General features: G+C 36.4%; 1 protein-coding gene across 1 annotated transcript in view; it reads left to right on the top strand.

The window, feature by feature from the left end:
• Window positions 1-27,831, top strand: part of TENM3 (teneurin transmembrane protein 3) — a 1,268,339-nt gene that overhangs the window by 884,520 nt on the left and 355,988 nt on the right. Inside the window, exon 9 of the mRNA XM_017744521.1 lies at window positions 4,938-5,011. The gene's annotated coding sequence lies outside the window, so the exon portion shown is untranslated. The remainder of the gene's footprint in view (window positions 1-4,937; window positions 5,012-27,831) is intronic.

The raw sequence follows: 27,831 nt of genomic DNA, 5'->3' as shown, positions 1-27,831 counted from the left end.
CTTTCGTTTTTGACCAGAAAGTGTTTTACATCCCTGCAGTGATTCACTGTAGAGGCCATATCATGAACCTGACCAGAGCTACTGAGTCACGCAGATGGTTCTGACCTTCAGAACACAAGGTCAGAGCTTGAGTGAAGTCTCAGATAGCAAAAATACCTTCATTTTTACTGAGACAACAAAGACCTCTTAGCCATTGCTGGGTAGTTAATGTTTACTGAGTGGTCTCCCAAAGACAAAGTACTTCTTGGTTACAAATCCATTATTGCTCTTCCCCATGGTCTGACAGCCCTATACCCTTCAAAAGGAGAAGAGCAATGAAATATGTCACCTGCTGTAAGTGTCCAGTTGTCTTCTCTGACCAAGTAAGTCAAAAAAATGATGATGTGGAAGATCTTAGAGCAAAATCCTTCCCTTTCAGAAAATTTCTTGTCTCTGTTTACTGAATCGATCTGTGAGGGAAACATTTGCTGTGTGTACAATTTACAGTGCAATATCAAATTGTCCAGAAGAAAATACTATTGGCCTATGGCAAATGCACAAAAATATTCTGTATGGCTTATTTTTTAAGAGCAGCAATGTTTCCAGTATGTACTGCTGCAAGAAAACAGATTTCATCAGGAGTTAAGAATCTGTCTGAGCTGTAAACCCTAAGATAATTAGAATAATTAGTCTCTAGCCTAACATGTTGCTACTATGTAGTTAGTTAATGTGAGGTAGTCATGTTTCTTTGGTAAGGAGATGATTTAAAAATAAAATGGGTCAGTTAAATGGGGACACTATAGAAAAACTCTGGGTATGGAATTCCAAATATATAGATATCAAAGAACCAAGAGAATGAACCAGCTGTTCAAAAACATTCTAAGATGCTTTTAAAGAAATAATTACTCATAAGAAAAAAGTCAAGAATAGAATCTTGATGATGCAAATAAGTATTGTTTCCAATTTTAAATTGTTTTCATGATGATATAAACATGCCCCAAGATGTACTGGGCAGCTTGTTTATTCTGTACTTTTACTGAGCTGGTAACAGACGTTAGGCCTTTCAGGTAGAGATGGGTGATGTTAGATTGATGTAAAACCAATTCTATTTAAGTCGTCTATGCTTTGAAAAGCAGAGTACACAACTTTAGGATACTGTATTTCTTGCATCTCGTACATTCTTGGTTTTGACGTGTGTGGAAAGAAATATTAAATATCAGCTTGTTCAGTGTTTACTGGTTATTTGGGTAAAGTTAAGCATGTTTCACCTGAAGTCAATATTAATATTACAAATCAAACAGTTAATTAGCATTTAAAGATATTACATTTTCTCTGTAGAATACAGTAAAGGTATTGTAATTATGGATTTTGATTCTTTTCATGCCTGCTGCTGAGTTTATGAAAATATCCTTTCATGTGGATTTTTCCAATTATGAAATAGGAATCGTCCCAGTCCTGGTCAAGTGCTCTGATGCTTGTGGAAGATAAATCTGGTTTTTGTGTGTGTGTTCAGAATTCCTTCAGGAGAATGTATTTGCAATGACAATTTTTAAAAATTTTTGCTTAGATGCTCTTTATTTTGCTCCTTTGTATACAAATTTAAGGCTAAAATGGGGCTCATGTCAGCATAATATCTGATCAGCAGAATGGCCTCTGCTGAATAATAGTGTGAGGTATACAGCACAATTCCATAAATTGAATAGGAATTAGTAGTTTGCTAGTTTGAATGTAGTTTATGTAGCTTCATACTTAACATCTCAGTCCTTGAAATTAGGAATTTGTCTTTTGGTTGCTTCTTATTGATGCTTTATTTTAGTAAAAGGAAATACAAATAACATTTGTATTTGATCCCAGTCAGTATTAACCTTCTAAAACAACACACTAAGCTTAAACCAGCTTCCAATAAGTATGTCCATGTTAGGTAACTACTTTTAGACTTCTCCTTTTGATGCATTGTGAGAACAGGTATATTGAAGGAAAAGAAATTACATGCCCTAGAGATGAAAAAGAAGCACTTATAGGAAAAAATGAGATTACAAATTACGAATAGTAGTGTAAGAAATTAAAAAATGTTGATATGGGATGGAAAAACTATAGCCATGCTTAAACCATTATTTTTATCTGTAAGGGAAAAGGTTTAATTAATAAACAAAATGCTCAAAAAAACCAAACTGAAAAACCCCCACACCTATCTCTCCCCCTACAAAAAACCCAGCAAAAACCAAAACACCCAAGCAAACAAAAAAAACCCCAAACCCCAAGCTTTACATGCTCTCACATGGCCTCCCAGAAATCAGTTGCTGAAAACATAGATCAGGAGAACTAAGAAATATCCTTGTTTTTATTGCTTAGTAATGTAGAGTAACCAGTATCCAAGTTGAGGAGTGGGTTTTGGAATTCTTAGGTAGAAAAATCTAGTAGTTTATATCATAGTAATTGATTTGGGCTACTGCTCTTGTATACATTGAGTCTTTAAGCTGTATAGAGCTGTCTGATAAGGAGCTGTAGCTCTAAGCTAGAGGTGTGAGTAGATCAACTATGTGGTTTTATGTTTGTGGCAGTAAATGATACAGTAAGACTAATAGATAAGACCCAAGGTTTGGGTGTTTTCTGGTAGAAGAAGAATAAACAGTGATAAGTTGCAAATCAGAGAATATGATAACCACTAAAAAAAGTCATTTTCAGGCTCCTGACAGAACTATTTTATCTGAAGTGTTCTTGGGATGTGAGGATCATTCTGGGTTGCAAGCAAATCTTTTTGCTCATTTAGTAACTGTTTTTAGATTTTGAAAAACAGTAAAATAAGAACAATCTGTTTGATTCCTTAAAATGCTGATAAAGTTCTAAAATGGAAAGAGAAATGGGAAAAGTTAATATCTCTGTTAGCTGAAATATCTTCTAATATAATTGAATTTTTGCTAAATGTCCTAGTGCGTTGTATTTTGTGTCAAGTGTTGAAATGTATTCCTTAGGACAGCTACCATCATAGGGTCTCTTGACTGGTTTAACTATATAGTTAGGAGAAAAATAATTAAAGAAAAGCTGGCATTTGCATATGTAGTTTATACAGCATGGAAACTACCTGAACTTTCTAAAGGTAGTGATAAGATTACTTTTTTCCCTGCTAGTTTGTCTTAATTTGCTTCCTTCTTTTTAATATGTGTAGCTGACAAAAACAGAACATGCCATTTTGCTCAAGAAAATGCACTAAAATTTTAGTTAGGCCTTTATGAAGCATGGTACTTGTCTTATGTAAATGATGTCAATTCAGATGAGGATGGCACTGATCAATGCTATGTGGGCTGCATGGCATTTAACAAACAGAAGAGCTTTGTCAATGCATCATTAGCAAAAATGGTTTTTTTCATCCTTCGTAACTGAGTGTGCACATGCAAGCCATGTGTTTGCTGTTGTGGACTGTAGGTTTGCTTTTTCAGTCTTGCCAAGTTACAAATACTACCAGTACCCTGTGTAGTATGATAAATGGCTTGGGCACCATTAATGCCTAGCATTAATGTCCTAGCAGCGGTATGTTCTTATGGATCTCTGTGTACAAAGTATCCCACACAGGTACTTGCAGCAAGTGTTTAACCCAAAGCAGTGTCAGGTGTGCTTCTGAAGGGATCTGCAGGTGAATGTGCAGTACTACTTGTCTATCCAAACAACATAAACATGGAAAAATCAACTGCAAGTGCAGAATGGGAGAAAGTAATTGCCCGCTGTAATGCTCATGAATCAAGAGATAGTTTATGTTAATGATTCCTATACTGGAGATGAGTAGACTTTTGTTTTGAAAGGTTGCTGGAATAGAAGTTGCTGGAATACTGAGTTGTTTCCTTCTTCATGAACAGGTGTGGACTGACAGGTTCAATTTTGTGGAAAGAAAAATTTGTCATGTTAGTGCTAAATTTAAGGTATTGTCTCCTAGATGTTTCTTTTGCTCTGCCTTTGTAGTCTAGATTAACAGTGGAAATATATCAATAGAAAATCTACCAGGGAATAAAGCTTTGCAGCAGAACTACCTGCTACATAGAGATTCATACAGGAGGAAAAAAAAAAATGAAATTTTTCACAGGGGTACCTAAAATATGGAAACGTTCTCTGGGGTGGTATTTAATAACACCTTAAAATTTGATAAAGCAATCAATCTGCTTTTTTACTAGCTTGGAAATGTCCTGTAGAATGGGACAGAACAAAAATTGTTTCTTTTTTAATACGTAAAAATTAAATGATAAATAATTGTTATATCACCAAAAAAATAGCATATCTCAGGTGTCCTGGAGCCTGTTACCTCTCTCGGTGTTAGTATCAGAAAATTCCAAAATTTCTTATTTCTGCTATGTGCCACTTATTAATTTTCATTCATATCATGAAGGCTGCCATATTCTTCAGGCTACTTGCTCTGGCATGAGTACAGTGAACCTAAATGCAGAGCTTGTATGACTAGAAAAAGAATTAGTAATAAATTATTCTCTGGTTGTATATGAATAATTATTTAGGTGTGGAGGGACCTCCAGAGGTTTCCTCATCCATCTCCTTGATCAGCTCCAAGCAGGCCTGGTTAGATCGGGTTGCTCAGTGCTGTGTCCAGCTGAGTCTTGAATCCCTGCAGGATGAAGACCCCATGACCTCTCCCTGTGAGCATCCTGTGTGGGTGTTTGCCCATGCCTGTGGTAAATATTTACTGGTTTTGGATGAACTAGCAAGTAGCAACAGACTTTTTCATCTTTCTGTCCAGTGGCCCCTTTTCCTGTTTTCCTGAACTAGAGTATAAACCAAAGAAGCTGCTTCCATACTGCAGCTCTGGCTGGACTGCTTGCCTCTCCTCATAGGGGAGAACATATCTTACACTTACATACTTTAAAAAAATATGTAGTCTGATTGTAATTTTTTGTTAGTGAGAAAGAGCACGCTTCTGATTGATTCTGCTTCAATAATTGGCTTTCCATTTTTCATAGGAGTCTATTGCAAGGTGAAAGAGAGTCTGTGAGACATTGGCAACAATCAGGCAACTATTTCTTTGACTTTAGAGGTAAGCTGTCATTAAGTGTGTTGTTTGGTATAGTATTGGAAGGGGAGTGAAAGGAAACTAGAAAAATAAGAATAGTGTTTATACATTACCATGTATAAAACAGTTTGCCTGTTTCTGCGGATGTCTGTAACCAATAATATTTGTGCTTATCCTTTACCAGTGTTACCTTTTACCCTTCATCCATTGGAGTGCAGAACTTCCTACTTCCCCACATCTAGTTGGCAAATATTTTAAATAGGTGTGTTTCTTCCCCCTCGCACTGGCAGCAGAAAAAGTACTGTAACTATTTGTTCAGTTATTTAACCACAATGATAGTGGATTCTATAGGAGTGTATATCTAGGAATCTAGTTTTTGGTAGAGGCAAGGTCAATCACGCTTTTCGCCAGGGCAGTATTTCCCTGAAGTTTCTCACAGTGAAAAAACTTTATCAGCTGAAGATGGGGTTTGTCTGCTTTCAAAATACTGGAGTGCCAGCCCCTGTACCCCAGTTTTAAAAACTGGGCACTCATCAGTTGTATAAGGGTGGTAGTAACTCTCCCCTTATTGGGGAAGGTAGGGGCTTACCAAGAGAATGAACTATTGATTTTATTTTTTAAAATCTAAATTACCTAAATTTATGTTATTCTAGAAATTAAGAAATATGCTGAAATATAAATTTTAGTAAGACTTCAGAGAAAGAACTGCATAATATGTTACTGCACTATGGAATGCTACAATTTACTGGGCTAAGGATATATCAAAAGGTTAATCGTGTGTTCTCTTTTTCTGAGGCAGCTTTTCCTAGGCATAGCTGTTTTTAAGCTTTTCAGTCCGATTTCTGTCAACTAGATTTCTACAATGAACAGCCCAAAGGAGCATAAACAAGAGCTTCTGTTGTGGAACACAGTTCCTTTTTATTTTAAAGTGACTATTAACCCTTTTTAAAACTTTCTTTTGATGTGACCAGACAAAGAGAGACTCATATAGCCCTTTGGGATTTGCCTGCAGTGAACCTTCTTCAAAAATCATGACCTTGGTTGTCCAAGTGACAAGGCTCTCAAGTTGTTTAAAGTAGATTTAAATGAGCAGAAAGCACGATGTCAAAATATGTGTTGCTGTAGATGTAGTGTGGCAGTACTTTGTACTAGTTGAAGCACATGTGAGTGCATCAACCACACAGGTTGCTGACAGGATGGAAACCAAAACTACCAGCATACAGCGAGACAGATACACCAACTTCTCTTATCTGAACATGCAAGCATTTAATACATAAAAATGAATACAGGTTATGCTTTCTTTTGTCTGGGGTTAGGAATAATGACAGTCTTTCTTGGTAACAAGGACATTCTTTGTAATGCAGATGTATGTGTACCTTTGCCTTTACAGTCATAACAACTTCTTGTCAAATGAACCAAAAAGTCCCAAACGAAACTTTCCCATCATGATAGAACAAGAACTCAGTAACTTGTTATTCAAAACCCTGGGATAGAATGCATTTCTGTCTTCAGAAATTGGGTTCTATATGCATTTCCCTGGGAAAAAATGTACTCCAGTGATTGTTTCAATGTATGCACTGGGTTATAAAGGGAGTTTCAGTGATACTGTACATATCAGCTGCACATGAGCAGTTTGTGGTTTGAAGAGGGAACCTGGGATGGAGAGATCCAACCTTCTTTATCCGATTTTACCCTGTGGAATATGGCATTAAACAATCCTATTGTGTGTTTAAAATTTCAATTTTTCTGTTGGAACACTAGACCATATGGTTTATTTGGAGAAGTTTATGGATAGTTCATCTTTGTTTACTCATTTTCTACTTTATATATCAGATAATGTGAGGAAATGTAATGTATCAAAGGTAAACCTTGAAGTTCAGCATGGTGTTAAACTATCCCTTATGTCTTAATTATTTTATTAGAATATAAAAGTTGTGTCTCTTTGATTTAGCTGCACATTTGAACTAAAGTTAGATCGAGCTGATGTATAAATATCAGGTAATTGTGAAATATTTAATTAGAAAAGGGTATGGATCTTGTTTCACAAGAACTAGTTGAAGAATTGAACACCGCAGGAGAGATATTATTATTCCTTTTAATGTGTGAACTAGACTTGGGGTATATTTTCTGACATCAGCCAGTCTTTTTGATTTTTATAGAAAATCCTGGTGGCGGTGTGGTTTTTGTGTGGGGTTTTTTTTTTTTTTTCTTTCCTCTGTAGCCTACAGTTATTTACTTGTCTTATCTTCTACATTTATTTTATACAATGGTTTACAAATGGAAAATTTTCTTAGGATATATATTTAGGATATAGTATAGCTAACCTGTAGAAGTGCTTAAGTTATTCAAATATACAAATATATGTGCTGTGTGAGATAGACTAGAAGGCTGTGTATCACTAGTTATTTATACAGCTTTTAGCATTCCTGTGTGTTGCAATTTATTTAGATCCATGTTTTGAGCATGTTGCATTGTTTCCTGTTTCTGAGACTTAGTGGAACAGCCTCACAAAGAAATGCTGTTTGATGATAAGATTGCAAAGTAGGAATGAATGAGCAGAAGAGGAGTATGCCAGGGCTGTAATAATGTTTGTAACATTCATTAAACTGTTTGTTAAGTAATATATTCGGTCAGACGAGTGTTTCCCAGCTTCTACATAGCCTATTATGTGTTCTAGTAAATTAAAACTAGGAAACCTTTGTTGGAGTTATAGTGCTCAAACTGACATCTAATTCCCCCAGACAATAGGTACAAGCCTGCAAGCCTCTCTAATTCTTTCCAGTCTTTACATTTATTGATTCTTTTGTAAACGTGTTTCATCCAATCTATTACAAACAGCACTGGTTAGAAGTGTGAAGTTTACCACGTCTGACCTAAGGCACATTGAAAACAGCAGCCATCTGCCATACAGTCAGGCATCCCAGATTTACTTCCAGTCAGAAGAAAATTTGGACCTTTAGCGGCTCAGCTGGTTTGGTTCCTGCTTTGCTTAGAGGGACTGACATGTTAATTCTTTGATCTGTCTGGTTTGGAACTGAATTTAGTTCAGCTATCATTTGTATTCTAGGTTATGTTTTATTACTTGAGTTGGCTTATATAAGTAGTTTATTTTGATTCAAGACTTCATTTTCCCTAGTCTTGAGTAATGTTTTGCATATACAGATGTAAGTTTCTTACTGCAAAGTATGGATTTACTTCCTTTTTTTTCTTAACATGTCAGGTTTTCTACATCTCTTATTATTAAAAGTTACCAAATAGTCCATTCATAATCTCTGAATGAATAGAAAGAATAGTAAATTTTAGTGAAATGAGCACAATACATTTTTATCTTCATCTTATATTGTAAAACATATGTAATAAATAATTGATAGTAAACAAACACATCTTATTTTTCCTACCATATTCATCACCAGTTTCAAAGCTTTGAAGTTCAGTAAATAATTTATGATAGTTGTTAGTATAAAGAAATCTGACTGTAGTCCTGATCCTGCTTGGTTTTTGTCCTTGTTTTCAAGCATATCTTTGGTAGCCATACTGAATGATAAAGAATGCATGAATAACTGATGGGATTCATTAAACAGATGAAAATTAAATCAGCTATTTTTAATTAAAAAAAAAAAACCTCTTAGACATACATAATAAAAATTTTGTGTATCTTAAAGATTTTTGGTTTTTTAAAATTTGGTATGAATTGCTTAAGACAATGAAGAAGTGAATGTTTTTAATACAGAGTGGAACATGTTTTCAGCCTGCTTTTGTTCTCAGAACTTCAATCATGGTGTCTTTTAGCCTGGTTAAATATCTTGCTGAGATCTGCTATATTTGCTGAGAATGTAACAAAAGGTGTCAGAGTACAAAAACAAAGAAGTGCATGTTTTTGGCCTTTACTGAAATGTTCCATAGAATACATGTTTTAGTTCCTTTGTTTTCCCTTGTTTGCATGGGAAACCCAAAGATTTTGGAGAGGTTTTTAAGCAATGAAGAGATTTTTATTTTTTTCCAGGTCATTCAGGGTCATCAGGATGGCTTTTATTTGTGTCCTTATACAAGTTCTTAAATACTCCAGTAATGTATTGTGAGTCTTCACATATATTCTGACTTATATAAAACTTTAAATAAAGCAGGAAAAAAAAAAAAACATTACTTCAGGCAGAGATGTAAAAATTCTGTGTAATTCTGTAGCTTCCTGGTGTACTCATTTATGGTATCTCCAGTTTAACCCTCAAAATAGAGTGAGATCAGAACATAGCAAAGTGGTTTGAATGCATCCTCATTTTGGCTGCAAAAAGCAATGGAGTGTAAAACCTCTTGTGTAGTTTTCCCAAACTGGGCGGGGAACTGTAGTACCTGAGAATTTCTGGTTCGATTTTTTTGTTTGTTTATTTTTGGGGGTTTTTTGTTTGGTTTGTTTTTGGGTTTTTTAAAACATTGTCTGCATATAAATGCAGATGCATGATAGTACTTGTGCCCGAGGCGACAGGACTGCGTAAGAATCTCTGGCCATTCTAACTCCTCTGGGCAGGCTGCAACCTGCAGTGCTTGTCTTGCTGTGTAGTTGTGCGTATGTGAAGCCCCAGGTCTTTGTTTCTGACACGGGTGGTCTAGGCAGCACGGGATATTAATGGGTTCTGTGTTGTACAGCTGTAGTTACAATGAGGCATCTCAGCAAAGCCTTCAAGAATATTTTCAATGCAGGGCTGAATATATAAGGCACTAACACGGGGAGGCTGTTATTCCATGGTATAGGGTCTTCTGGGTCTGAGGTTTAGGCTGGTTTGTGAGGCTTTCTACTTAAAGGTGATTTATAGGTATCATGAGCCAGATGTTGTGAAAGTTACCAAGAATAGCAAGGACTTGTTATTGCCTTTCAGAAATTTATTGTCTCTCAAGATTTCCTGTACACCACTGTTATTTCCCTTGAAATCAGTATGGGACCTGCAAGACCACATTAAGCTATTATTGTCATTAGTTCACTAATTTTTCTGGTGTGGCAGATGACAGAAGAGGAATGTTTTGGGAAGTTTCTGACTTTGACCGATATGGTGATAATTTCACTTGGCAAAGGCACGTTACTACTTTCTCCCTATTGAGTAATAAAAGCCTTCTCCAGAAAACGAATTTGTTAGATGATTTCAAGGGGAAAAAAAAGGCCACCATCTTTTATAATTAAAAGACTTAGCCTAAATATAGATGTTACCATTGACTGCTTAGTGTTGTTTGACAGTGGCAAATTGTTTCCTTTAGGGATCTGTAAATGATGTGATGAGCAAATATTCAGTCTTCACTTGGTAGCTTTAGCTGTTTCTTGAAAAGTACTTTTGTTTGGTTTTGTTCTAAAAGCTCTTCTTTTTCTTCCCTCTCCATGGCTTTTGTCATGCTTTTTTTTGTCTATTTTTAAGTGCTACCCTGCAAAACCAGTGACAAACAGTTGATAAAGCTAGTGATGAACACCCATATTCTTTTGGAAACTTTAAAATTGTTAAAAGATTATCAGCAAATAACATTACAAGAAACGTGACTACAGTGTGATCTCATGCACATTAATTTTTCAGTGCAAGAAGAACCTGTATACTCGCCTAAAGCATTTCTGGCTTCATAGATCACCTTGAAGGATTGGGGCTTGCTCTTTGTAAGGAACATGGTTTGCAACAATACATCACCTTTGTTTCTTTGCTCCTAGAGAGAATGTGCTGACAGCAGGGCTATGATAGAACAGGCCACATCCACCACTGACTTTTTGCTTTCAGTGTCACCTTGGGACATCATGTCTGGTTTACGAGTACTGATAATTTTGTAACGGTGTTTTAGTACTTAGCTTTTTTTGTTGTCTTGTGCAGCCTACTGGCTCTTCAGAGGCTAAGTTCATGTGTTGCACAAAGTGGGTGCAAAAATGCTGTAGAAGAGGGAAAATCTCAGTCATTTTCAAGCTGCCTTTTTTTTTTTGTAATCAGGCTTTGTGTACACTTAAAAATTGTGCAAGTTTTTATTAAATTGTAATCTGGTTTTGAAAACATCTGGATTTCTTGGCAAGGAAGATGAAGCAGAAAAGGTGGAGAAAAGGCTGACTTCAAGGGTAAAATGAACCTTAGCTAAGGGAAGCAGGTTAGCAGTTTTGTGTGCACTGCCCATGTTCAAGATAGGATACTGCTCACACACAGCTCAGTTAGCTGCAGAACAAAGGAACAGCTTACATAACTCTCAGTACAGAGAGATCAGGTAGTAATTTTCATGACCCCTTGTAATATCGTAAAAGGTGAGGTATTCACAAATTCAATGCTTGGTTCTCCTTATTGAAAATCTTCGGGGTTAAATTAATAAAACAAAGTTGTGTAGCTGTCAGTGAATGCCTTCATGAACTAAATGTTCCTTTTTAGGTCACTAGAATCGCCAGTTAAACTATCAAAAGCAGTGTGCTTTAATTAAAATAATTCTTTTCTGTGCAAATCTATTTGAAGAAACAAGTAATTCATGGTAGAAGATATAAAAATTGGAATCTGACAAATGTGTACTTGTACATAACCTTCCTATAAGTCCTGAACTCTGTCTTGAATGTGTATTAGTTGCTAAATCAAGTCAGATATCTGAGGTGCGAACTGGAGAGCTGATAGCAAATATTCATAGTGGAAGCTGATAACAGCCTTAATTAAGCTGATGCTATCTTTCCATGATAAATTTAGAACTTCTCCATAAGACATCTGACTTAATGCTCCATTTGCATCCAGGAGTGTTTGTTTTAGACCAAACACTGTCTCTGTTAAGAAATCTGCAGATGTCTCTTTGACAGGCCTAGCTAGAGAGACCTATCTGTCTTTCACAGAAGAGCCTGGGAGCTTTGTTTCTCCTGTGTTGCAAGGTAGTGAAGGAGGTGTACATTGACCTAAAGCTGACCTTCCAACATTTAGCTTTTTCAAGGTTGACATGCCCTGAGAAATACTTATTTTTTTAATGACTAATGCGTTCTCATAGCAATTCTTGAACCCAGAATTCCTTAATCTTTTAGTTACTGTACTTGCTTAATTCCAAGGAGCTTATCTTGAAAACTTTGGCTAAAATGATAATTTTAGAATAATTCTAGAAGCTTTGGTGGGCACAGTCCAAGGCAGCTCTATTCCTGTATTGTTAACTGCAATTAAACTGAAAGGTTCTAAGATAACAATCATGTGGTGAATTTTTTGAGTAGCAAGTTAGTATTATGTCACCAGATTGTTGACATTGATTCAATCACCAATGGATTCCAATCACCAGATGGATTTATTGTCTCTGCCTATTTTGCTTTCAGGAGTTGTACACATTGTATATGTGTCCCTTAATCATCAATGGGGAGAGACTGCCTGAGACACTTTTTATTTTAAGTATTTTCAGGGAATAATAACTTGATTTGAAAGTTAAGTCTTGTACTAGAATTTTTTGATCAAAAAATAAAATGCGACATTTTTTCCTTCCTAGAAATTCTGTCATTGTTTCTGAACCAGACATTTTAACAGGATTCTTCTTTATAGTTAGAAGACTTAATGGGAGAGTCCAGTGCTATTCCCTCACAGAGAGTGAATAAGCACTATTCATAAATGGTAATTCTTATAGTTGTCTAAACTTAAAATAAAATGGATCATTAAGTTGATGTAAATTATGAAAGTCATCTGCATGTTTGGCTAAAAGTCCAGTATCCATGTATTTTGTGTGAAAACAAACACAAAACAGAGAAACAGTTGCTTCACCAGAACCTGAGAAGTGGTGTGAGAAAAAGGAGCTCTGTGTGAGAGGTGTAGAGGCTCTGATGCATATGAGCACTTAGAACAGGCAAAAGAAGTCAAGTGTGTTCTGCTGTATTCCTTTTCTGCTGCCTGCAATTACATGTGCTAACATTTTTTTCCTAGCTCTTTCCTGCTTTTCACTTTTTTTTTTCTTTTAACATTGTATGCTCCTGGATGAATTTTTAGGATTTTTTTTTTAAGAGGACCTTGAAATTTAATTTCAACTTAATTATTTTTCTGTGTGTGTGCACATGTGCATGTTTGTTGCACTGTGACACTGCTAATTCAGCAGTGTTTTGTAACTTCTGAGGTGTTAGGATTTCTTGGTGTGTCATACCTTGGGGGCAGGAAGCAGAAACTGGTAAGAAATAGGAGCCAATGTACATAACTCTGACATGCTTAAAGTTACAAAAGTTGCTCCTTGGGCAATTGGCAGTTGTGAGAAACTGATGGGTAAATATAATACTGGTCGTTTTCTTATCTATCAGTTATTAAGACAGTGGCCAGTTGAGTGGAGTTTGTACCTGGAATGATAAATTTTTGCAATTACATCTCTGGATAGTTAGTATGGTTAGATCTATCTATATGTATTTATAGTTTTATATATACATATAGCTATACTGATAGGTAGCATGTGTAGTAAATTAACTAATAATCTATCACAAAAGTAGCTGAAAAATACTTTTCCAAAAAACTAAGAAGCTAGTGTTTACTCTTCTCCAGTCTATAATTGTTCTGTTGTATTTGTCTGCTTGTAATCAGATTAGTTGTATTTTATGGAAATTGAAACTAAAATTGTAGATGTTTGTGGAGGGATATGTTATTCTGCTGAGGTACTAGGAATGTTTCTGGACAAAATAAATATTCTGTGTGAGTAGTTCTGCATATCAGCAGGTGTAGGAGCATCAAACAGGAAGGTGCAGATCCAGAATACGAGGGGCTTACATTATCTGTAGAGATTCTCTGCTTTGTGATTAGAAAGGTGACATATGTAAGAAACTCCTACAGATGAGTGGATATCAGTTTTGCTTTGTTGCCTCACTCCCTTCAGTTTACATACTGCCCTCTTTGCTGCAGTGTTTGCAAAACACTTCACTGTAGTAGCTGTGTTTCCAAAGTGCTGCTGAGTACAGAAGCAGATGGCAGCTCAGTCATTTATTCATCTTGCACTATTTATTTCTATTATTTCTCTGGAAGCAAGTTAATTGATGTTAAGCTGTGGCTTCCTATCTCCTGCTTTTCCTGCTTGCTCACTTTCTCTTTTATTTTTAAAGAGGAGAAGATAGAAATCATGTCTGGTTTCTGTTGGTGCTTTTTCTTTTGTCTTTCTAGTCATGAATATTTCAGTGCTGTAATGAGGCATCTTTGAAAAGTTGTGGAAGATGACATACCAAAAGACTAAAAATTAACTAAGACAAATTAGTTTCTTCTGTTTCTAGGAGCACACATGTCAAGATGATGATAAGAGTATGTCTGAAATACAAATTAGGATTGAAGTTTTGTGTGGGTTTTTTGGGGGTGTAGGAAGACAACACCAGTCTAACTTCCTTCCATTTTGTGTGGAAGTAGGCAGTGCAGGTTTGGACAGCGTGGGTTTTTAAAGACTTCTGATTACTCCTCCTGTGAAATAAACAGCTACTTTCCTCTCCAGCAGAAATGGTACCAGGTGGATTTGGCACTGCTTGGAGAACTCTGCTTACAAAGGTAACTACCAAAACTTCATTGCCTACACAGGCGGTTGTATCAAGTTAGGTCTTGTATGGTGACATCCAACTCCACTCCATCCAACCTCCACCAGGAGGTTTTGGGATTTTTTTATTTGTTTGTTTTTTATGAGATCATGGAAAAAACTGTAAGGTTTTTTTGTACTTAGTTGTCAGTCCTTTAAAATATGGTTAGAATGAAATAATTTTAACAAAATCAGATGGCATTCAGTCTGTTAAAAGAGAAGATTTTGCTCTTCAGAAAACACTTACTTATTTGAAGTACTAGACCGTCATTCTATATGGACACATTTAATTGGATATATTTAAATTACTGCTGATGGGCCAGAGGAATAAACAAAAATAAATAAATCCAGGGGGGTGAGCATGCACTGACCACGAATGTCATTTCAGTAAAGAAAAATACGTAAGGTTAGAGTAGATCCCATTGCCTTAGAGCTGAGGGAGGGGAGTTAAAAAAATGTAAGCAACCCCAAGGCTGAGCTGAAGTTTTAGTTGCAAGATCTATAAGCTAATCAGTACTGCTAAGATTTCAGCTAGAATTGTGTGTGCTCTGTTGGAGGACTCTACTTTCTTTAAGGAATAGTACGATCACACAAGAGCTATGTGGATAGACTTAATTTATAGGGATTGTTAAGTGTGGAGAGGATGGTGGGGTAGAGAGGTCATTAAAATGGCTTCCTGTCCTCACCTCTCAGTTTGCATGATGGTCCTTCCCCTCATACAAGTCTGTGGAAAAGGTAGAGTGAGTGGGAGAGCCAGGAAATGGTGTTGATTCATCAGTTTAAATAATCCCTGCAATCTTCTGGTTATATCTGATTTCAGCTATCACACTGCCTTACATTTGTGCTTCCTGCTGTTTGGAATGCCTAGCTGGTGGTGTTACAGAGGAAGGCAAAGATGACAATTAGCTGAGCTGTTACTCATAAGTCTGCATGGTGCTCCAGTTCCCAGATAGACACAGTAATCTGGGGTAAGGAGTACACATTTTGTGGAAGGTGACTGCATATTTCATTTGGGTATTTCAAACAGTGTGAATTTCACCATGGGTTTATGTGAATGAGACTTCATTTTATTACTTTTTTCACTGTCTTCAAACCCAAATGCTGGTCTGGAAGAATGAAAGGTCACAATCCTGGACCAATTGCCCACAGCACAGTAAACGGTGAGGAAGAGAGTGGTACTACGCGACTTGTGTGTGCCTCTGGGAAACTGAGATTCTTTCTCGGATCTGGTACGCAAAGAACTGTGAATGCCAGAATAATATTACTCATAAATTGCCCTACATTAATTTCTATTCCAATTCTGTGTCGCTCATGTAAGTGAAAATCTTGGAAATACGTTTGCTAAATCATGTGGTAAATGGTCTTGTTGATGACTGCAGAGTTGCTCTGGGGTTGGAGCTATTAAGCACTTATTATGGGAATCCAACAGGGCAAATTAAGAGAAACCTCTGTGTGTGCTTGTTATTTTAGGACTTTTATGCTTTCTTCTGAGAGACCTCATGTAGGACCCCATGACCTAAAAAGATTTGATGTCTTTTAGTCAGAGGTTAAGTTCTGAAATCTCAGTTACTGACCTATCAACAATGGAAATAATCACCTCCAAGGGAGGGTTTAGTGTTGTTATTCTTTAATGCTAAATAGCTGAATATTGCTGTTAATAATACATGTAAAGTAGCTTTTTAGCCTTCTGCTTAGTTTTATGTGGTATTTTCACTTATAGCTGAGTCTTTTTATATTTGTAAATTGGGAGGGATATTTTATGTTTCATTGTAAGTAACTGCCAAGTGGGTTTCTTATTTGTTTGTAGCACCATTGTAAGCATTTCCTTAAATTGGGATTGCTCAGATGCGATGGTTGTAACTTAAATCTATACGAGTGTTCCTTGGAAATACTATTCCAAGTACGCAAAATCAGTGTGCCTGGCAGAATTTGCCATTATATTAAGTTCTATCATAGAAGAACGAATGCATGGTAATTTTTTGCAGTTTTTAACTGTTACCTTTCAAGGTTTTGAATGTGCAATCCATTTAAAACAAGTATTGCTGCTGTTTATAATGCTGGCTGGATACCTCCCCAGATGCAGGTTTTTAGAGATTTAACAATTTTTAATGCCAGTATACAAATGTATGCTTTTACATAAACTTCAAATTTCACTTTGGAACAGGTGAATCATCTTTCTCACTATTTCTTTTTCTAACTTCACTCAGCTTTCTCTGGAATATTAGCTATCTGAAAAACCGTCATAGTCTTCTAATGCCATTTTTGCCAGGATCGTAAGCATTTTCAGTAATGTTTGTGAGCAGCATTACTGACAGATCTTGAGTTCCAGCTGAATCAGTTAAGTCTTTTGATGGTATAGTTATTTTGCCAGCCATCACTCTTGTAACAGTGGAACTCCCCTTTGAGGAAAAAAAGAGGTCATTCATCTTTTGTAAGATTCATACATGAGTTTTATCACTATAGTAATAAAATTCACTGCTTGGTTGGTAACCACTGGAAAATGTAACCACACTTAGACATGTTGCCATATGCACAGTTAGGTAGCTATTAGAATAAACATACGATAATACATATAAAAATAAAGAGGGAATGTGTGTTTTGGATTAATTGAGGGGTGTTGGACAGTTTGAACAAAACCATAAAAATACCTGAAACAATATTCTGTCCTTCCTGCTTTATCTCAGGTTTCTTTGGTAAGATTGATAAGCTTTTTCTTTTTACTTATTATATGCATTTACAGCTAATATTCTAGGACCCTATGTTGTCTTTAAATAGCATTTTCCCACCATCCTTGTCAGTTTGTTTATAAGGCTCTGTTATCTGCAACTTGCATAGGCAGTGCTTAGATGGCTTCTCTGTAAACTATATTCTAACCATGTATATTCACCAGTATTCACTTCCTCTTTCATTTTCATCTCTATGTTTTTGTTGAAATATTATTGAAAGTATCCAAAATTATTTTTATCTATGGTTACTGAATGATTTAATAATTACAGCATGTGGTATAGGGACTGACTGAATGCATTGCCATTAAGGAATGATTTTCATTCAGTGGTATTTTGGGAAGTTTCTAACACTGTGAATTAATATGTTGGGCTGGGACCTCTGGTAGCTTTGCTTTGGAGCATCTGCTTCCATTGCTACTGTGAATAATTTGTCATCAAGCACAGGGGAGAGGTGTAGGGGTCAGGCAGTGGTACTGCCTTACCTGCAGCTGCTAACCTGCCCAGATCTGTCTGAGAAAAAAAAGCCACAAAATCCTCATGGCTTGCAAATCACACTGCCTGTAAAGCCTGACAGTGCAGACAGATGAAAAGAATAACTGAAGTCTAAAAAAGGTGGGTTCAGGACATGTCAGGTTTTTTCCATGGTGCCAAGCACTTTCAGTTTACATTTAAGGAAAAAGGTGCATAGCATTTTGGAGGTGGCATGCAGCAGCATGCAGGGATGCCTGGTAATAGCAGTATAGAACTTTCCACTCCAGAGGACTCCTGAAAGGAATTTTGGACTTGTGCTTGCAAAGGCAGCAATAGAAAGGGTGAGGGAATGGGCTGGAGCAGAAACAATTCCCTTTGTTGTGTGAGTACATAAAAAGTACTTTTTTAATGAAGATTGTTAACAAATCCATTGTTGTTGATGTATCACATTGAGCTTCTGTTAGACTCATCTTTTTTAAAAAAATAAAGGTAGTTGAACACATGCATTCAGTGTGCATTGAATGCTAAAGCAAATACAAGTAATTGACTGCTTTTCTTAATGAAGAAAGTGGTGGTGGTGGGAAGTGTAACAGACATTGCTTTTAATGAAATTAAGGTTGCACACAGTCCCAAGAATGCTAATATCTCTAGGTGATACCCATCTCCTTAGTTCCAAGATTTCTATTATTTTAAGAGCTATAGATATCTAAAGAGAAACAGTCAATTTAATTTCGTACACCTTCATTTTTAACAGTTTGTTTTCCATCTGTTTCCCTCTTGGATAGAAGCTGATTTATCGGGAACCTGTTATCCTTATAAGTGGATTTTCTACTAAGGTTTTTAAAGCATCCCTGAGATCCTACTAAGTAATGAAAAAAGGAGAAAGCTTTTAGTCCTGCAGACTACAGCTGTAGAGTATTTCAGAGTATTGTGTAACAAACCACTGCAAGCTACTCTATACAAATGAGGAAACTGGATAAAATACCATATGGTGCTGCACAGTACTTCAAAGAATTATTTCAATATTTTGAATGGGCTGAAATATCACTTGCAGATTTATTCAGTCTAATTGGGACTTCACAGTTGTACTGTTATAAAGGAGAATATCTGTGCAAGCTAAGTTGTGGGCAGGGGAGCTGGAATCAGACTATAGTACAATATAAACTAGATGAGAATTAACTTTTCCTAAAATGCATAACAAACATGATCATCTAGCATGCTGTTAGCAGCAGCACAGTAGGTTTTATGGTGCTTTTGTAATTTGGATACTCTGATTTGGAGTCTAATTGGATTCCTGGGCAACACTGAATGTCTTACATTCTTAAGTTGTGTAAAGACCATTCAAAATAATGGGATTGACATTAACCTTTTTAAAGTTTCTTTTTAAAAAATATATTTGAAAAGATTTAAAAAATAAGCTGCAGTAGAATTAGAGATTTCAGGAAAAACTCTACTCTTGTGTCTTAGACTATAGGTATTCATTCTGATTGGCTCTGTAATGGATAAAATAAATTTGTCGGGTTTTTTTTCCCTGACTTCCAATTACAAGTGCAAACCAAGGGGTTAAAAAACTTCCAATTCAAATTGGAAGGAACAGCTGCCTTGAAATTCAGCCAAAAAATTGTCATTTAGGAAGTCAATAAATACTTACAGAAAAACTTAAAATCAGGGGGGCACAGTATATTCAATGTTTCAGGGAGAAGATGCTGATATAGATGCACTGAGTACTTCTACTTTGAAAAAAAAAAGGTGTATTTGGCTTTTATTTAAACTATAACTCACATTTATGAGGTTGGTGTTCTGTTGTTGTTGAAGCAGAAGGCAGAGGTGCACTGTTTTCATGTGTCCTTGCTGGTGGTTATATAAAGCAAATCCAGGCTGGTTCAGAAATCTGCGCAGAGCAAATACTAACTTTAAGCTGCTCTTATTTCCTCCAGTATTGTTACTTCTTTCTGAAACAGTGCACCTTGCAGTCATTAAAATATCAGTGCAAAGGAGAAATTCTGTGGACATGGCAAAGGGGGTGGACAGAAGAAGTAGTGACTTTGATTTAAATTGTTACAAAATTTCATTAACTTCATTAGACTCTGGTGTAGTTGTAATTCTCATCAGTGTGTGGCTGAAAGGATGCTGTGATGTGTCAGGTAATCTGATGTCTTTTGCATATTGATTCTGTTTGATGCCAGGCTGTTGAAAATGTACAAATGTTGGGCTGAAAACACCACAGGAAATAAAACCCACAAGTGATGGGGTGCAAAACTCACCTGGCATAGGCCTAATAATGATGTTAATGTTTGCCTTTTTAAAAATGATTATGAAAAGGAGCATCATTTGCAAAGGAATAGCTGCTGGCTAGACTGATTTTTCACATTTGAACTCAGAAGCAGTTAATAATCTTTTAAGAGGTTTAGAGGACATTTGTGATTCTGATCTAAAGGTCATCATACCAAGTGAACTAAGAATGGGAACAGTATTTCCCAAATCACTGGGGAATACCTGGAGAAAGGAGAAATATGTTCAATGTGGTCTCAAGGGAGATGAGAAATTCCCTTAGGACAAGAAAAAAATATGTTAAGAGAAGCTTGGATATGCAAAGGAGCTTAGGCTTGAGCATTTTGTTTTTGCTAGTGAGGAAACTGAGGCAGGGAAATGAGTGTACCTTTACAGTTTTGTTTGCACGTGCATATGTTTTTTTTAACATTATCTGAAGTTAAAACCCAAACTGGAATCAGTATGTTTTGGTGCTATCCTTTTCACTCATTTTCCTCATGGGATAACTGATTAATCTATAATGCCTTCAAGTTTTGGAGCCCTGTGAAGCATTGCACACGCAGTGAAAAGGATTTCGTGAGGTTAGTCTCTTACTGGGAGGCTTAATCATCTTTACTGCAATGCCTAATTTAAGGGAAGAACGGGGACGTTTGCTAGTGCTGCCAAGGAGGGGGACTGTGCCAAAGTCTCTTCAGAGCCTTAAGCTCCTGGGACCTGCAGCCCTTTCTTGTTAACACTGTCAAAACAGTGCATTTCTATTACTTCACTGGAAGATATTCCATCTGACTTTTGACCAGTAATCACCTTTTCAGGGTAATATATAACTTTTTTTGTGTTTGTTTGTTTGTTTTGTTTGGGAAACTCATAATTCAGGTCATAAATGTATATTTTGTAATTCTATCAGCTCTTGTTAGTGCCTTGTCCAGGGGTTCTCCACTGTGTGGTAAGGTATATTGGGGAATAATTGCAGTTGTTTTAACAATCTAGTCCAGCCCCTTGCTCAAAGCAGGCCTTCCTTCAAAGTGGAGTCAGGTGGTTGAGGGTGTTGTTAAGTCAAGCTCAGAAAATCCCCAAGGATGAAGATTTCACAGCATCTCTTGGAAGGCAGCTCCAGCCTTTAACCATTCTCATTATGAAGCTGTGGGAAAGGGTTTGCAGTGCATTTTGCAGATATTGGATTCTGATGCTGACTTGGGTGTCTCATTTTTTACTTCTGGGTAAGATGCAGATTAATTGAACATACCAAGCCTGTTTGGTTTTGATCTAGAGCTTTTAACTGACGCCATCTAAGAATACTGAATTGCTTTTAAATCAGTGTTGAGATTTTACTTGTTGGCATCGGTTTTGATATATTGGAGCTGCCAGGGAGTGTTTTGTAACTCATGAGATGTTTAGTTCTGTTACCTTGTAACACAGTTTACATACATTTACTTTTTGTTTCTTCAATGTGTAATGGGAGTCCTCATTCTCGGCTAATGCTGAGACCTGGAGTTTGCATCTATCTGTCTTTTCCACCTATCTCTGTAAAGTGCAATTATTTTTAGCTGGCTTCAGAAAAAAATATGTTGTAATGTGTGCATCAAGCTGCATAGCTTGAGAATTGTAATATTCCCAAGAGAATATTGACTCTGTAGAATATAGGGTCTGAAAGTAGCTGATAATCTAGTTAAAACATGAATTTGCTGTTATGTGTGTTCTTGAAGGGAAAATAAAAGTGGGAAGGTGTAGGGTTTTTCTCATGTAACCCTCTAGCTAATCAGGGGCTTCTAAAATTATGTGGGTGATTGAAGATAAAGTTATCCAAAAGGTTTTATCACTTTTTATGTCTCTGAAAATTATTTTTCTTTTCTGTATGAATGCTACTATCTTTTGAAGAAAGGGACTCAACTGCAGTGCTAATGAAGTATAAAGAGCTAAAGCTGTCACTGCTGCAAATGGTATTTGCAGGAACGAGAAGTTAGTTTACTTGATACCTCATAGCAAATGTCTTTGAAAGTCTAAGGTGCTGTCAGTGTGAATTACAATGAAAGCGTTGAGAGAGGAGGTGTTTATGTAGTCTGTCTGGTATACCTTTTCAAAATATATCTAGGTACGTACTTTGGGAACATATTTTTAAAGCAAAACCTGTGGGTTTGGAACGCTTCTCTTCCCTGACTTAGGGGAACTTGCAACTGGTGAACAACGCCGGTCATTCCAAACGTGTCAGAAAAACCCATCCATGTATTGTGCTCTGGAAGTTTTGACCACTTGACTGAGAAACTGTTATAAAAATATTGTAAGAACTATTCTAACATTACTGTTACTAATTTTATATCTTTTTAGAGAAAATTTTGTGGTGTATTTTTCTAAGACTTCTTTTTTTTTTAAGATCCCTTCATACCTGAAGTAGAAATTAAGTCTTTTCTGTAATATAAACCTAGAAGTTGGAATGGATAGTGATGTAGTGAAATATTACAGCACTTCTGTTCACCTAAGGTTAACTTGGTAGGTCACTGGTTCACCATTGCAAGGGACAGAGCAAATAACATCTACGTACCTGGTACACTTATATTTTTATGTTGCTCTCTGATCCTGTTAAAAGCCACTTGAACTCAAAGGGCTTGAACTGAATTGCGAAGCATGGACCTTGCCTTAGAAAATGGGAGCACAGCCCCTATTCTGAGTTTCAGTAACAATCTCTTGCCAAGAGACAAGGGTTAAGGCCCTATATTTATTAGGTAGGAATCAGGCATTTGGACTCTTGAGAATCCCTGGATACACCCTTCTGATATCTGCAGGACCCTATGTGTTTGTAATAATCCCACTGCTAGTCTTCTATTGATTTTTATTTTTTTTGTCAAGTACATAAGTATATATCTGTTCATACATAGTGTTAAAGGTAGATCTAGTATATGAGCGGCTCCAACCAGCTAGGTGAGTCCAGGCTGAGAAAGGTGGGGTATGTGTTGTTAACATACCCCACCTTTAGATTTTTAAGATCTAGCTGTATGAAAAAATTTTCCTTTAGATAGTCATAGTAAGTACACTATTATCTAAACTTTTACTAAATACTTAATTGAATCTGAAATGCTGAATAACAGTACTTTTTCTTGATAATATAGTATTATTTGCATCTTAAAATATATGCATTAGAAATGCAAGTAAATCCTCAATTTATGTATAATTTTGGTTTTATAATGATGCTTCCTAAAAATATGAAAGGTGAGCTGATCTTTGGATACAAGGCTTTTCAGTAGTCATCTTCCTTATTTAGTCATCTAAAGCTAGGGAAGATACTTTATTGCTGTGTTGCGCAGTCATTTTTTTTATCTGTTGTTAAAATGCTGCCTAGTCATTTGTTGTAGAGGTAAAATATTGTTTGGCCGTTTATTATGGAGAGTCAAAATGTTGGCTGCAATGGAAGAAATTGAACTCTACTTGGATTATTAACTTCCTCCCCAACTGATGTCTCAAGCGAGAGAATTGTCACTTAAAAATAGTGGGCTGCTTTAGCAATATCTGCTTGTCATGAACTCATAGCCATAATAGAATTGCATATAATGGATAACATCATAAATTTGGGTGGGGAATTAATAGCAATAATTTACTTTCTGGTTATGCTGCCTTTTCCTTCTTAGAAAATACGCGTACTTTGATATTTATTGTAGATACACATTCTCAAGTGGCAATTAAGTTATGTTTTCTTTTTGTGTGTAAAAGTAATACATTTACTGAAGATTCGCTTGGCAGTGTGGGAGGGAGAAAGCAGAGTTCTAGCTACATTTCCTTCATATTACCCCATCTTCTTGCTCTTCAGCCATGGCATTGAAGACTTGCCCTACAGTTTGTTGCTGTGACTTCGCAGCTCCAGCCCTGCGTGGTGGCTGAGCTCTGTTCAAGTTCCATCTCTTTCCATCTCTTTAGTCAAGTACCTGTTTCCTTGTCTTCAAAATATGTTATGGTTTAACAGTACAGTAAATCAATTGCTGGAGTACTCTGTACCCCAGTACAAGACCCAAATACAATTCTGAATCAATAGTAATTTGCTCCTCTGGGTTTGTTTTTTTACTTCCCATAAGCAGTTTTGTGTTGATTCGCCTGTCACCTATCCATGCCATTCTATCCATACCATTCTGACTTGGTGCCGGACTGGGTTGTCTTGCCTGCACTTGCCTAAGCTCAGTCTGGCTAGTTTGGCCGGTGTAGCAATCATTTTTGTTGAGGTAAAGTTTGTACCATTAGATGATAGAGTAGTGCTCCTCGCTGCTGCTGCTGCTGTTTAGAGAATTGCTGCCTTGTTAGCCTAGTAAACATGTTTAGTTTGAGTGCTGACAGTTTATCGTGTCAACCATTGACAGGGGTAAATTTCCCTCTGTATTAATGCAGAAGGAAAATGGCCAAGCAAGCATTTTTCTGCGTTATTTTTACAGCCACCAGCCAAGGCTACAAACTGAGCCTTTTGGGTTCGATTCTGTGGAGTTGGTGTTGGAAATTCTGAAGTGATGAGAAGTTATGAATTCTAAAACCAGATACCCAGATAGACTAAGTAAGAAGTATTGTAAAGAATTTTTAAAAAAATCGTTTTCTTAAAAAGTATAGAATTGGTGATGGCAAACTGTTTTATGACTTTACTGTACACCATATGGTTAATGTAAGTCAGTCAACGTCCCTGGTTGAATGTATCCATTGTATGTCCTTCTCTTGGGACATTCCCTCTTCCTCATGTATTATAAGGGTGACAGCGGCATGTGGCTTTAGTGTTTAGGGAAATGTTTTAAATTTTTGCAGAGGAAATTTGAATTGAGATAGTCCAGAAGGTTTGGTTCGTTGTTGGGGTGTTAGGTTTTTTGGTTTGTTTGCGGTTTTTTGTTTCATTTTTGTTTTGTCATTTTCCCCCTGTTGTCCTTCCCCCCCACTTTATCTCTTTGTGCCTGTGTCTAACTGAAAAATATTGTGCAATCATTTACTGAAGTCTTCAGTTTCTGAGAATCACTAAATTCCCTTCTTTGTGTCATATACTATATGGTGTAATTACAGAATTGATCCAGAAAAAATCCAGAAAAAATGCCTTTGCTTTTGGAGACTTTCTTTCAATTTTCAGTCACTGATGTAAATATAGTGGCATTAGTGGGCAAGTTGAATAGACTTATAGGATCCCTCCTAAGAAATGAAACCTCTCTCAGACTAAAACCCACCTTAATATCACTATCTCATTTCTGTTATTCGTGTATACTTTTTTATGAGAGCACTAATTTTCAAATTTTATTAATACTATATATAATAAATTTAGATAATAAAATCAAATACAATAGATGGAAAAAGTTTAGGAAGTGAACAAATAAGAGAGTGATGCTTGCAGATACAATCTTGCTACTGTTTACCTGTGGTATCAGTCATGGACTCCGTAGCAAACGTAATTAAAGATTGCATCAAAATGCATGAAACTAAAAAACCATTTCTCAGTTTATGTATTAATACTTAGCTGTAAATGGGAAATCTCACTTGCCATCATACACATTTCATTCCATAATTTTTTATGGTCACCTTGCAGCATGGATAGTGTAGTTTTTAAGTGTGGGTTTTGAACTCTTAATTCCTCTCCATTGCAACAGAGTCTGTCCTACAAACTGCAGGAATATTTAACAAACACCTGGAAGAGGATGACAAGTTTAGATTTAGGAGACAGATGTGTTTGAGAGATCTGGTTCAGTCTGCTCCTTATTTTAGTAGTTTGGGTGACCTTTGTTACTTAAAGGGCTCCAAAACTGGATTGGCAGCACCATACACCAGACTGAGTGGTGGTTGCCTCAAAGAAAATCCTGACTGCTGCAGGGATTCAGGTGTTTGCCCAAGAAGCAAAGAACGTTGTTGTTTCCAGTAGTGTGGACTTCATATTTGTGTTTTAAAGAGCATAATCTCTCTCCTGTCCCTGTGGCTGTGTTATTACACTGTTAATTGATTTGGGATGCTGGACCATATCTTTAAGGTGTACTGATAATGTTTGTGGAATATGGCAGAATTTTACTGACCAAGACATAAAAGAAAATCAAGATTTCTGACAGGTTATAAGGAACTTGGTCCTGAAGCAGCTGATCTGAAGAAAAGAAATACTTAGAGACATATTAATTCAGAATTTCAAAGTCAATCATAGGACAATCGTAGGACCTATCTTTAAAAAGTTACCGTTTTAATTTTAATTTACTATGACACCTGGTAGGCCACCAACACCCCAGGTATTCCCCTGGTACACTGTTCAACTTTATTCTGTCACTGCAGGAGCAGATTCTAGCCATCAAGTTGGCAGAGGATCACCTTTGGGAACAAATGGGAGTCATGTACAGCTGAAATAATGGCTTCTGTGTCACTTACACTATTACCTTTGGTTTTGACATTTAGCTGGTGGGAAGAAGAATCTGCTTAAGTACAGTCTTCCCTGCCATAAGATATTTGGTTTTCTGCCATAAATTAAAAGTAGTTAATAAGGAATAGGTATCCTAGCTGTAGACAACTGGACCTCCTGTTGCTATTGGTCTGATGGGCTAATAATTCTGGCAAGTTCTGTGAGCTAGTAAAAATAGTGAACGTCCCTTTATGTGAAGGCTTTTCAGTTTATTGAGAAATTTCTAGGAATACCATCAAGTTCCATTGTTTAAACATATTTTAGTAGTACATATCATTGAAAAAATTTTCAGTAGGATGTTTTAGTTTCCCTGAACAATTTCTTATTAATTTGTTTGCTTTCTAATGGAGAGTTTTGGTTGGAAATCTGTGAAAAAAACCACTGTTCCTCTGAATTAAACGTTTTAGATTAAACTGTTTCCACTATACCTTTTAAAAGATGTAATTTGAGAAAATTGTACCTTTTTGAGGGCTCTTTCTCATGGAAATATTTGTAAAGATAAGTATCAAGGGTAAATAGAATATGGTGCAGAAAAAAATAATCTTAGAACTGAGAATTCCATTCTTTTTTGGCAGCATCTAAGCCAGCCTGACCAAGAGCAGTGACTCTCACAGCCATTGCTGTTAAACTGTTCGGGTCCTTGACAGCTGGATCGTTTACTGACCCTTCTCTTCATGTGATTTCTTCTGGGATCAGATACAGCACTGCCATGCTGAGTATTTCCCAAATGCAGGAGGAACGAACCAGAGACAGACTTATCTTAGACTGACGACTAGATTGATGGTAAGCAGTGCAGAAGGTTCAAGCCTCATGCTAGCATAAAATCATTTGACAGATAGAAATATTTGCTTATAAATTGAAAGAGTAGGTAATAATAGTGTTTTTTATGATTACATTACATGATATTTTGTGATTACACAGACTAATAGCTAGCAGATGGCAGAGTATACATTTTACTTGTTTACCAAGTTGATGGATGGCAGTGATTGAAAAACATTTTTTTCCTTGTTGCATTACTCTAAAAGCTTGTAGTGGAAAGGCAATTTACAATATGAGTCAACAATAATTTGTATCTGCTCTGGATTTTGGGGGGCATCAGTTATTCTATTTATTTTATTTGACTTCTCTCAATGATATTTTCTTCTTAGGGGAATGGGAAAAAAATGAAATCTACTTTGAAAACCGTCTTTAAAGGGATGCATGTGCGCTTACAGTCTACATATACAAATAGTATCTATTTGTATGAAGAAAAAATGGTGGGAGGTTTTCTCCACTGTTCTATTTCAATGTTTATCGTATTACTTGGACATTTTGATGAAGAGAGATATGCTCTGTCTTTTGTTTAGGCACCTCAGCACAAATCTACGTTGCTATATTGCATGCTACCAAGAGAGTTAAAACTATCCAGTCACAATAATAATGGCAGTGGTTTCCATCCCATTTGTTTAATTGGTATTGACTTACTCAGATTATCTATGTGTATGTTTTGGATGTATCTGCTCTTCAAGGGTTGTTTG

This window comes from Corvus brachyrhynchos, unplaced genomic scaffold (assembly GCF_000691975.1).
Source record: "Corvus brachyrhynchos isolate BGI_N302 unplaced genomic scaffold, ASM69197v1 scaffold17, whole genome shotgun sequence".
Lineage (NCBI taxonomy): Eukaryota > Metazoa > Chordata > Aves > Passeriformes > Corvidae > Corvus > Corvus brachyrhynchos.
The sequence above is the reverse complement of the archived record's forward strand: the minus strand, read 5'-3'. Positions and strand labels throughout refer to the sequence as shown.